This window comes from Lactuca serriola, chromosome 1 (genome assembly GCF_051521515.1).
Source record: "Lactuca serriola cultivar US96UC23 chromosome 1, Lser_US96UC23_V15, whole genome shotgun sequence".
In the NCBI taxonomy this organism is placed as follows: Eukaryota; Viridiplantae; Streptophyta; class Magnoliopsida; order Asterales; family Asteraceae; genus Lactuca; species Lactuca serriola.
In genome coordinates, this window is record NC_136408.1 from 202,563,940 (window position 1) to 202,573,381 (window position 9,442).

General features: G+C 47.8%; 17 non-coding genes and 11 pseudogenes across 17 annotated transcripts; all 28 read right to left on the minus strand.

Moving 5' to 3' along the window:
* Positions 1-174: 174 nt before the first annotated feature.
* Positions 175-292, minus strand: LOC145079667 (5S ribosomal RNA; annotated as a pseudogene).
* Positions 293-523: 231 nt separating this feature from the next.
* Positions 524-642, minus strand: LOC145083055 (5S ribosomal RNA). Its single transcript, XR_013697546.1, has one exon. It is a non-coding gene; the product is annotated as a 5S ribosomal RNA (ribosomal RNA).
* A 231-nt stretch (positions 643-873) lies between these two features.
* On the minus strand, positions 874-992 carry LOC145076035 (5S ribosomal RNA). The gene has a single exon (XR_013692574.1). It is a non-coding gene; the product is annotated as a 5S ribosomal RNA (ribosomal RNA).
* Positions 993-1,223: 231 nt separating this feature from the next.
* Positions 1,224-1,342, minus strand: LOC145082098 (5S ribosomal RNA). Its single transcript, XR_013696632.1, has one exon. It is a non-coding gene; the product is annotated as a 5S ribosomal RNA (ribosomal RNA).
* Positions 1,343-1,574: 232 nt separating this feature from the next.
* On the minus strand, positions 1,575-1,693 carry LOC145076552 (5S ribosomal RNA). The gene has a single exon (XR_013692707.1). It is a non-coding gene; the product is annotated as a 5S ribosomal RNA (ribosomal RNA).
* A 231-nt stretch (positions 1,694-1,924) lies between these two features.
* LOC145077255 (5S ribosomal RNA) lies at positions 1,925-2,043 on the minus strand. The gene has a single exon (XR_013693055.1). It is a non-coding gene; the product is annotated as a 5S ribosomal RNA (ribosomal RNA).
* A 231-nt stretch (positions 2,044-2,274) lies between these two features.
* Positions 2,275-2,393, minus strand: LOC145083337 (5S ribosomal RNA). The gene has a single exon (XR_013697811.1). It is a non-coding gene; the product is annotated as a 5S ribosomal RNA (ribosomal RNA).
* Positions 2,394-2,593: 200 nt separating this feature from the next.
* Positions 2,594-2,711, minus strand: LOC145080146 (5S ribosomal RNA; annotated as a pseudogene).
* Positions 2,712-2,942: 231 nt separating this feature from the next.
* On the minus strand, positions 2,943-3,061 carry LOC145082217 (5S ribosomal RNA). The gene has a single exon (XR_013696745.1). It is a non-coding gene; the product is annotated as a 5S ribosomal RNA (ribosomal RNA).
* A 232-nt stretch (positions 3,062-3,293) lies between these two features.
* LOC145078439 (5S ribosomal RNA) lies at positions 3,294-3,412 on the minus strand. Its single transcript, XR_013694005.1, has one exon. It is a non-coding gene; the product is annotated as a 5S ribosomal RNA (ribosomal RNA).
* A 231-nt stretch (positions 3,413-3,643) lies between these two features.
* LOC145078678 (5S ribosomal RNA) lies at positions 3,644-3,762 on the minus strand. The gene has a single exon (XR_013694214.1). It is a non-coding gene; the product is annotated as a 5S ribosomal RNA (ribosomal RNA).
* A 231-nt stretch (positions 3,763-3,993) lies between these two features.
* On the minus strand, positions 3,994-4,112 carry LOC145083338 (5S ribosomal RNA). The gene has a single exon (XR_013697812.1). It is a non-coding gene; the product is annotated as a 5S ribosomal RNA (ribosomal RNA).
* A 200-nt stretch (positions 4,113-4,312) lies between these two features.
* LOC145080148 (5S ribosomal RNA) lies at positions 4,313-4,430 on the minus strand (annotated as a pseudogene).
* A 230-nt stretch (positions 4,431-4,660) lies between these two features.
* Positions 4,661-4,779, minus strand: LOC145078795 (5S ribosomal RNA). Its single transcript, XR_013694327.1, has one exon. It is a non-coding gene; the product is annotated as a 5S ribosomal RNA (ribosomal RNA).
* A 200-nt stretch (positions 4,780-4,979) lies between these two features.
* Positions 4,980-5,097, minus strand: LOC145079668 (5S ribosomal RNA; annotated as a pseudogene).
* Positions 5,098-5,297: 200 nt separating this feature from the next.
* Positions 5,298-5,415, minus strand: LOC145080149 (5S ribosomal RNA; annotated as a pseudogene).
* Positions 5,416-5,646: 231 nt separating this feature from the next.
* On the minus strand, positions 5,647-5,765 carry LOC145083144 (5S ribosomal RNA). The gene has a single exon (XR_013697629.1). It is a non-coding gene; the product is annotated as a 5S ribosomal RNA (ribosomal RNA).
* Positions 5,766-5,965: 200 nt separating this feature from the next.
* Positions 5,966-6,083, minus strand: LOC145080027 (5S ribosomal RNA; annotated as a pseudogene).
* A 230-nt stretch (positions 6,084-6,313) lies between these two features.
* LOC145084617 (5S ribosomal RNA) lies at positions 6,314-6,432 on the minus strand. The gene has a single exon (XR_013699056.1). It is a non-coding gene; the product is annotated as a 5S ribosomal RNA (ribosomal RNA).
* A 200-nt stretch (positions 6,433-6,632) lies between these two features.
* On the minus strand, positions 6,633-6,750 carry LOC145079974 (5S ribosomal RNA; annotated as a pseudogene).
* A 231-nt stretch (positions 6,751-6,981) lies between these two features.
* LOC145078912 (5S ribosomal RNA) lies at positions 6,982-7,100 on the minus strand. The gene has a single exon (XR_013694440.1). It is a non-coding gene; the product is annotated as a 5S ribosomal RNA (ribosomal RNA).
* A 200-nt stretch (positions 7,101-7,300) lies between these two features.
* LOC145079669 (5S ribosomal RNA) lies at positions 7,301-7,418 on the minus strand (annotated as a pseudogene).
* A 200-nt stretch (positions 7,419-7,618) lies between these two features.
* LOC145080028 (5S ribosomal RNA) lies at positions 7,619-7,736 on the minus strand (annotated as a pseudogene).
* Positions 7,737-7,936: 200 nt separating this feature from the next.
* Positions 7,937-8,054, minus strand: LOC145079670 (5S ribosomal RNA; annotated as a pseudogene).
* Positions 8,055-8,285: 231 nt separating this feature from the next.
* Positions 8,286-8,404, minus strand: LOC145084972 (5S ribosomal RNA). The gene has a single exon (XR_013699392.1). It is a non-coding gene; the product is annotated as a 5S ribosomal RNA (ribosomal RNA).
* Positions 8,405-8,635: 231 nt separating this feature from the next.
* Positions 8,636-8,754, minus strand: LOC145079030 (5S ribosomal RNA). The gene has a single exon (XR_013694558.1). It is a non-coding gene; the product is annotated as a 5S ribosomal RNA (ribosomal RNA).
* Positions 8,755-8,954: 200 nt separating this feature from the next.
* LOC145079975 (5S ribosomal RNA) lies at positions 8,955-9,072 on the minus strand (annotated as a pseudogene).
* Positions 9,073-9,303: 231 nt separating this feature from the next.
* On the minus strand, positions 9,304-9,422 carry LOC145079148 (5S ribosomal RNA). Its single transcript, XR_013694670.1, has one exon. It is a non-coding gene; the product is annotated as a 5S ribosomal RNA (ribosomal RNA).
* Positions 9,423-9,442: the final 20 nt, after the last annotated feature.

Consider the following 9,442-nt stretch of genomic DNA (forward strand, 5'->3'; position numbering starts at 1 on the left):
TATGTGTTACAAGACGCAGAACCTCCTTTGTTTTGGTACGCGGGGCGTGGGACCCACGTGACCGATCGGCTCCGTTCCAAAAATACGAAAAGCATCAACCATGAACCGGAGGGCACCCGAGCATAGAAATAGCAAGAAAGAAAGGAAAAAAAGCAAAAAAACCGCACGTAAAATCTAAAAAAACGCAGGACTTCCCAGGGGGTCACCCATCCTAATACTACTCTCGCCCAAGCACGCTTAACTGCGGAGTTCTGATGGGATCCGGTGCATTAGTGCTGGTATGATCGCACCCGAAATACTATCCATGTTTATTGTTTTTATGTGTTACAAGACGCAGAACCTCCTTTGTTTTGGTACGCGGGGCGTGGGACCCACGTGACCGATCGGCTCCGTTCCAAAAATACGAAAAGCATCAACCATGAACCGGAGGGCACCCGAGCATAGAAATAGCAAGAAAGAAAGGAAAAAAAGCAAAAAAACCGCACGTAAAATCTAAAAAAACGCAAACGGACAACGAAAAAGGGGGGTGCAACACGAGGACTTCCCAAGGGGTCACCCATCCTAGTACTACTCTCGCCCAAGCACGCTTAACTGCGGAGTTCTGATGGGATCCGGTGCATTAGTGCTGGTATGATCGCACCCGAAATACTATCCATGTTTATTGTTTTTATGTGTTACAAGACGCAGAACCTCCTTTGTTTTGGTACGCGGGGCGTGGGACCCACGTGACCGATCGGCTCCGTTCCAAAAATACGAAAAGCATCAACCATGAACCGGAGGGCACCCGAGCATAGAAATAGCAAGAAAGAAAGGAAAAAAAGCAAAAAAACCGCACGTAAAATCTAAAAAAACGCAAACGGACAACGAAAAAGGGGGGTGCAACACGAGGACTTCCCAGGGGGTCACCCATCCTAGTACTACTCTCGCCCAAGCACGCTTAACTGCGGAGTTCTGATGGGATCCGGTGCATTAGTGCTGGTATGATCGCACCCGAAATACTATCCATGTTTATTGTTTTTATGTGTTACAAGACGCAGAACCTCCTTTGTTTTGGTACGCGGGGCGTGGGACCCACGTGACCGATCGGCTCCGTTCCAAAAATACGAAAAGCATCAACCATGAACCGGAGGGCACCCGAGCATAGAAATAGCAAGAAAGAAAGGAAAAAAAGCAAAAAAACCGCACGTAAAATCTAAAAAAACGCAAACGGACAACGAAAAAGGGGGGTGCAATACGAGGACTTCCCAGGGGGTCACCCATCCTAGTACTACTCTCGCCCAAGCACGCTTAACTGCGGAGTTCTGATGGGATCCGGTGCATTAGTGCTGGTATGATCGCACCCGAAATACTATCCATGTTTATTGTTTTTATGTGTTACAAGACGCAGAACCTCCTTTGTTTTGGTACGCGGGGCGTGGGACCCACGTGACCGATCGGCTCCGTTCCAAAAATACGAAAAGCATCAACCATGAACCGGAGGGCACCCGAGCATAGAAATAGCAAGAAAGAAAGGAAAAAAAAGCAAAAAAACCGCACGTAAAATCTAAAAAAACGCAAACGGACAACGAAAAAGGGGGGTGCAACACGAGGACTTCCCAGGGGGTCACCCATCCTAGTACTACTCTCGCCCAAGCACGCTTAACTGCGGAGTTCTGATGGGATCCGGTGCATTAGTGCTGGTATGATCGCACCCGAAATACTATCCATGTTTATTGTTTTTATGTGTTACAAGACGCAGAACCTCCTTTGTTTTGGTACGCGGGGCGTGGGACCCACGTGACCGATCGGCTCCGTTCCAAAAATACGAAAAGCATCAACCATGAACCGGAGGGCACCCGAGCATAGAAATAGCAAGAAAGAAAGGAAAAAAAGCAAAAAAACCGCACGTAAAATCTAAAAAAACGCAAACGGACAACGAAAAAGGGGGGTGCAACACGAGGACTTCCCAGGGGGTCACCCATCCTAGTACTACTCTCGCCCAAGCACGCTTAACTGCGGAGTTCTGATGGGATCCGGTGCATTAGTGCTGGTATGATCGCACCCGAAATACTATCCATGTTTATTGTTTTTATGTGTTACAAGACGCAGAACCTCCTTTGTTTTGGTACGCGGGGCGTCGGACCCACGTGACCGATCGGCTCCGTTCCAAAAATACGAAAAGCATCAACCATGAACCGGAGGGCACCCGAGCATAGAAATAGCAAGAAAGAAAGGAAAAAAAGCAAAAAAACCGCACGTAAAATCTAAAAAAACGAAAACGGACAACGAAAAAGGGGGGTGCAACACGAGGACTTCCCAGGGGGTCACCCATCCTAGTACTACTCTCGTCCAAGCACGCTTAACTGCGGAGTTCTGATGGGATCCGGTGCATTAGTGCTGGTATGATCGCACCCGAAATACTATCCATGTTTATTGTTTTTATGTGTTACAAGACGCAGAACCTCCTTTGTTTTGGTACGCGGGGCGTGGGACCCACGTGACCGATCGGCTCCGTTCCAAAAATACGAAAAGCATCAACCATGAACCGGAGGGCACCCGAGCATAGAAATAGCAAGAAAGAAAGGAAAAAAAGCAAAAAAACCGCACGTAAAATCTAAAAAAACGCAGGACTTCCCAGGGGGTCACCCATCCTAATACTACTCTCGCCCAAGCACGCTTAACTGCGGAGTTCTGATGGGATCCGGTGCATTAGTGCTGATATGATCGCACCCGAAATACTATCCATGTTTATTGTTTTTATGTGTTACAAGACGCAGAACCTCCTTTGTTTTGGTACGCGGGGCGTGGGACCCACGTGACCGATCGGCTCCGTTCCAAAAATACGAAAAGCATCAACCATGAACCGGAGGGCACCCGAGCATAGAAATAGCAAGAAAGAAAGGAAAAAAAGCAAAAAAACCGCACGTAAAATCTAAAAAAACGCAAACGGACAACGAAAAAGGGGGGTGCAATACGAGGACTTCCCAGGGGGTCACCCATCCTAGTACTACTCTCGCCCAAGCACGCTTAACTGCGGAGTTCTGATGGGATCCGGTGCATTAGTGCTGGTATGATCGCACCCGAAATACTATCCATGTTTATTGTTTTTATGTGTTACAAGACGCAGAACCTCCTTTGTTTTGGTACGCGGGGCGTGGGACCCACGTGACCGATCGGCTCCGTTCCAAAAATACGAAAAGCATCAACCATGAACCGGAGGGCACCCGAGCATAGAAATAGCAAGAAAGAAAGGAAAAAAAAGCAAAAAAACCGCACGTAAAATCTAAAAAAACGCAAACGGACAACGAAAAAGGGGGGTGCAACACGAGGACTTCCCAGGGGGTCACCCATCCTAGTACTACTCTCGCCCAAGCACGCTTAACTGCGGAGTTCTGATGGGATCCGGTGCATTAGTGCTGGTATGATCGCACCCGAAATACTATCCATGTTTATTGTTTTTATGTGTTACAAGACGCAGAACCTCCTTTGTTTTGGTACGCGGGGCGTGGGACCCACGTGACCGATCGGCTCCGTTCCAAAAATACGAAAAGCATCAACCATGAACCGGAGGGCACCCGAGCATAGAAATAGCAAGAAAGAAAGGAAAAAAAGCAAAAAAACCGCACGTAAAATCTAAAAAAACGCAAACGGACAACGAAAAAGGGGGGTGCAACACGAGGACTTCCCAGGGGGTCACCCATCCTAGTACTACTCTCGCCCAAGCACGCTTAACTGCGGAGTTCTGATGGGATCCGGTGCATTAGTGCTGGTATGATCGCACCCGAAATACTATCCATGTTTATTGTTTTTATGTGTTACAAGACGCAGAACCTCCTTTGTTTTGGTACGCGGGGCGTCGGACCCACGTGACCGATCGGCTCCGTTCCAAAAATACGAAAAGCATCAACCATGAACCGGAGGGCACCCGAGCATAGAAATAGCAAGAAAGAAAGGAAAAAAAGCAAAAAAACCGCACGTAAAATCTAAAAAAACGAAAACGGACAACGAAAAAGGGGGGTGCAACACGAGGACTTCCCAGGGGGTCACCCATCCTAGTACTACTCTCGTCCAAGCACGCTTAACTGCGGAGTTCTGATGGGATCCGGTGCATTAGTGCTGGTATGATCGCACCCGAAATACTATCCATGTTTATTGTTTTTATGTGTTACAAGACGCAGAACCTCCTTTGTTTTGGTACGCGGGGCGTGGGACCCACGTGACCGATCGGCTCCGTTCCAAAAATACGAAAAGCATCAACCATGAACCGGAGGGCACCCGAGCATAGAAATAGCAAGAAAGAAAGGAAAAAAAGCAAAAAAACCGCACGTAAAATCTAAAAAAACGCAGGACTTCCCAGGGGGTCACCCATCCTAATACTACTCTCGCCCAAGCACGCTTAACTGCGGAGTTCTGATGGGATCCGGTGCATTAGTGCTGATATGATCGCACCCGAAATACTATCCATGTTTATTGTTTTTATGTGTTACAAGACGCAGAACCTCCTTTGTTTTGGTACGCGGGGCGTGGGACCCACGTGACCGATCGGCTCCGTTCCAAAAATACGAAAAGCATCAACCATGAACCGGAGGGCACCCGAGCATAGAAATAGTAAGAAAGAAAGGAAAAAAAGCAAAAAAACCGCACGTAAAATCTAAAAAAACGCAAACGGACAACGAAAAAGGGGGTGCAACACGAGGACTTCCCAGGGGGTCACCCATCCTAGTACTACTCTCGCCCAAGCACGCTTAACTGCGGAGTTCTGATGGGATCCGGTGCATTAGTGCTGGTATGATCGCACCCGAAATACTATCCATGTTTATTGTTTTTATGTGTTACAAGACGCAGAACCTCCTTTGTTTTGGTACGCGGGGCGTGGGACCCACGTGACCGATCGGCTCCGTTCCAAAAATACGAAAAGCATCAACCATGAACCGGAGGGCACCCGGGCATAGAAATAGCAAGAAAGAAAGGAAAAAAAGCAAAAAAACCGCACGTAAAATCTAAAAAAACGCAGGACTTCCCAGGGGGTCACCCATCCTAATACTACTCTCGCCCAAGCACGCTTAACTGCGGAGTTCTGATGGGATCCGGTGCATTAGTGCTGGTATGATCGCACCCGAAATACTATCCATGTTTATTGTTTTTATGTGTTACAAGACGCAGAACCTCCTTTGTTTTGGTACGCGGGGCGTGGGACCCACGTGACCGATCGGCTCCGTTCCAAAAATACGAAAAGCATCAACCATGAACCGGAGGGCACCCGAGCATAGAAATAGCAAGAAAGAAAGGAAAAAAAGCAAAAAAACCGCACGTAAAATCTAAAAAAACGCAGGACTTCCCAGGGGGTCACCCATCCTAATACTACTCTCGCCCAAGCACGCTTAACTGCGGAGTTCTGATGGGATCCGGTGCATTAGTGCTGATATGATCGCACCCGAAATACTATCCATGTTTATTGTTTTTATGTGTTACAAGACGCAGAACCTCCTTTGTTTTGGTACGCGGGGCGTGGGACCCACGTGACCGATCGGCTCCGTTCCAAAAATACGAAAAGCATCAACCATGAACCGGAGGGCACCCGAGCATAGAAATAGCAAGAAAGAAAGGAAAAAAAGCAAAAAAACCGCACGTAAAATCTAAAAAAACGCAAACGGACAACGAAAAAGGGGGGTGCAACACGAGGACTTCCCAGGGGGTCACCCATCCTAGTACTACTCTCGCCCAAGCACGCTTAACTGCGGAGTTCTAATGGGATCCGGTGCATTAGTGCTGGTATGATCGCACCCGAAATACTATCCATGTTTATTGTTTTTATGTGTTACAAGACGCAGAACCTCCTTTGTTTTGGTACGCGGGGCGTGGGACCCACGTGACCGATCGGCTCCGTTCCAAAAATACGAAAAGCATCAACCATGAACCGGAGGGCACCCGAGCATAGAAATAGCAAGAAAGAAAGGAAAAAAAGCAAAAAAACCGCACGTAAAATCTAAAAAAACGCAAGACTTCCCTGGGGGTCACCCATCCTAATACTACTCTCGCCCAAGCACGCTTAACTGCGGAGTTCTGATGGGATCCGGTGCATTAGTGCTGGTATGATCGCACCCGAAATACTATCCATGTTTATTGTTTTTATGTGTTACAAGACGCAGAACCTCCTTTGTTTTGGTACGCGGGGCGTGGGACCCACGTGACCGATCGGCTCCGTTCCAAAAATACGAAAAGCATCAACCATGAACCGGAGGGCACCCGAGCATAGAAATAGCAAGAAAGAAAGGAAAAAAGCAAAAAAACCGCACGTAAAATCTAAAAAAACGCAAACAGACAACGAAATAGGGGGGTGCAACACGAGGACTTCCCAGGGGGTCACCCATCCTAGTACTACTCTCGCCCAAGCACGCTTAACTGCGGAGTTCTGATGGGATCCGGTGCATTAGTGTTGGTATGATCGCACCCGAAATACTATCCATGTTTATTGTTTTTATGTGTTACAAGACGCAGAACCTCCTTTGTTTTGGTACGCGGGGCGTGGGACCCACGTGACCGATCGGCTCCGTTCCAAAAATACGAAAAGCATCAACCATGAACCGGAGGGCACCCGAGCATAGAAATAGCAAGAAAGAAAGGAAAAAAAGCAAAAAAACCGCACGTAAAATCTAAAAAAACGCAGGACTTCCCAGGGGGTCACCCATCCAAATACTACTCTCGCCCAAGCACGCTTAACTGCGGAGTTCTGATGGGATCCGGTGCATTAGTGCTGGTATGATCGCACCCGAAATACTATCCATGTTTATTGTTTTTATGTGTTACAAGACGCAGAACCTCCTTTGTTTTGGTACGCGGGGCGTGGGACCCACGTGACCGATCGGCTCCGTTCCAAAAATACGAAAAGCATCAACCATGAACCGGAGGGCACCCGAGCATAGAAATAGCAAGAAAGAAAGGAAAAAAAGCAAAAAAACCGCACGTAAAATCTAAAAAAACGCAAACGGACAACGAAAAAGGGGGGTGCAACACGAGGACTTCCCAGGGGGTCACCCATCCTAGTACTACTCTCGCCCAAGCACGCTTAACTGCGGAGTTCTGATGGGATCCGGTGCATTAGTGCTGGTATGATCGCACCCGAAATACTATCCATGTTTATTGTTTTTATGTGTTACAAGACGCAGAACCTCCTTTGTTTTGGTACGCGGGGCGTGGGACCCACGTGACCGATCGGCTCCGTTCCAAAAATACGAAAAGCATCAACCATGAACAGGAGGGCACCCGGGCATAGAAATAGCAAGAAAGAAAGGAAAAAAAGCAAAAAAACCGCACGTAAAATCTAAAAAAACGCAGGACTTCCCAGGGGGTCACCCATCCTAATACTACTCTCGCCCAAGCACGCTTAACTGCGGAGTTCTGATGGGATCCGGTGCATTAGTGCTGGTATGATCGCACCCGAAATACTATCCATGTTTATTGTTTTTATGTGTTACAAGACGCAGAACCTCCTTTGTTTTGGTACGCGGGGCGTGGGACCCACGTGACCGATCGGCTCCGTTCCAAAAATACGAAAAGCATCAACCATGAACCGGAGGGCACCCGAGCATAGAAATAGCAAGAAAGAAAGGAAAAAAAGCAAAAAAACCGCACGTAAAATCTAAAAAAACGCAAGACTTCCCTGGGGGTCACCCATCCTAATACTACTCTCGCCCAAGCACGCTTAACTGCGGAGTTCTGATGGGATCCGGTGCATTAGTGCTGGTATGATCGCACCCGAAATACTATCCATGTTTATTGTTTTTATGTGTTACAAGACGCAGAACCTCCTTTGTTTTGGTACGCGGGGCGTGGGACCCACGTGACCGATCGGCTCCGTTCCAAAAATACGAAAAGCATCAACCATGAACCGGAGGGCACCCGAGCATAGAAATAGCAAGAAAGAAAGGAAAAAAAGCAAAAAAACCGCACGTAAAATCTAAAAAAACGCAGGACTTCCCAGGGGGTCACCCATCCTAATACTACTCTCGCCCAAGCACGCTTAACTGCGGAGTTCTGATGGGATCCGGTGCATTAGTGCTGGTATGATCGCACCCGAAATACTATCCATGTTTATTGTTTTTATGTGTTACAAGACGCAGAACCTCCTTTGTTTTGGTACGCGGGGCGTGGGACCCACGTGACCGATCGGCTCCGTTCCAAAAATACGAAAAGCATCAACCATGAACCGGAGGGCACCCGAGCATAGAAATAGCAAGAAAGAAAGGAAAAAAAGCAAAAAAACCGCACGTAAAATCTAAAAAAACGCAAACGGACAACGAAAAAGGGGGGTGCAACACGAGGACTTCCCAGGGGGTCACCCATCCTAATACTACTCTCGCCCAAGCACGCTTAACTGCGGAGTTCTGATGGGATCCGATGCATTAGTGCTGGTATGATCGCACCCGAAATACTATCCATGTTTATTGTTTTTATGTGTTACAAGACGCAGAACCTCCTTTGTTTTGGTACGCGGGGCGTGGGACCCACGTGACCGATCGGCTCCGTTCCAAAAATACGAAAAGCATCAACCATGAACCGGAGGGCACCCGAGCATAGAAATAGCAAGAAAGAAAGGAAAAAAAGCAAAAAAACCGCACGTAAAATCTAAAAAAACGCAAACGGACAACGAAAAAGGGGGGTGCAACACGAGGACTTCCCAGGGGGTCACCCATCCTAGTACTACTCTCGCCCAAGCACGCTTAACTGCGGAGTTCTGATGGGATCCGGTGCATTAGTGCTGGTATGATCGCACCCGAAATACTATCCATGTTTATTGTTTTTATGTGTTACAAGACGCAGAACCTCCTTTGTTTTGGTACGCGGGGCGTGGGACCCACGTGACCGATCGGCTCCGTTCCAAAAATACGAAAAGCATCAACCATGAACCGGAGGGCACCCGAGCATAGAAATAGCAAGAAAGAAAGGAAAAAAAGCAAAAAAACCGCACGTAAAATCTAAAAAAACGCAGGACTTCCCAGGGGGTCACCCATCCAAATACTACTCTCGCCCAAGCACGCTTAACTGCGGAGTTCTGATGGGATCCGGTGCATTAGTGCTGGTATGATCGCACCCGAAATACTATCCATGTTTATTGTTTTTATGTGTTACAAGACGCAGAACCTCCTTTGTTTTGGTACGCGGGGCGTGGGACCCACGTGACCGATCGGCTCCGTTCCAAAAATACGAAAAGCATCAACCATGAACCGGAGGGCACCCGAGCATAGAAATAGCAAGAAAGAAAGGAAAAAAAGCAAAAAAACCGCACGTAAAATCTAAAAAAACGCAAACGGACAACGAAAAAGGGGGGTGCAACACGAGGACTTCCCAGGGGGTCACCCATCCTAGTACTACTCTCGCCCAAGCACGCTTAACTGCGGAGTTCTGATGGGATCCGGTGCATTAGTGCTGGTATGATCGCACCCGAAATACTATCCATGTTTAT